Source organism: Cystoisospora suis, assembly GCF_002600585.1.
Source record: "Cystoisospora suis strain Wien I chromosome Unknown contig_692, whole genome shotgun sequence".
NCBI lineage: Eukaryota > Apicomplexa > Conoidasida > Eucoccidiorida > Sarcocystidae > Cystoisospora > Cystoisospora suis.
In genome coordinates this window covers 17102-17322 of record NW_027153493.1, presented here as the reverse complement: position 1 = coordinate 17322, position 221 = coordinate 17102, and the positions used below count along the sequence as shown (strand labels likewise).

The 221-nt window shown below is 44.8% G+C and overlaps 1 protein-coding gene across 1 annotated transcript in view; it reads left to right on the top strand.

Annotated features, from left to right (window-relative positions):
- The window catches only part of CSUI_001732 (aaa family protein), a 21704-nt gene that overhangs the window by 11718 nt on the left and 9765 nt on the right, over positions 1-221 (top strand). The window lies entirely within an intron of this gene.

The following is a 221-nucleotide window of genomic DNA, read 5'->3' as shown; positions in this document are numbered from 1 at the left end:
AGGGTGTGCGTCTAGGTATGTCTTGTAGGAAACTGAGGAATTGTGTATCTATCTCTCACTAGGAGTCTGTCCTGAGTTTGAAATAGCGAATCTCTAGATAGATGGGAATGTGGTGCCCTCCTTCATGATCAAGAAGAATAACAGGTAATAGTTCTATCAAGGGAAGACCTCTCTTTATCCATCCGCCTGCATTACCTCTTCCGTTCTTGCCCTGGGTAGTG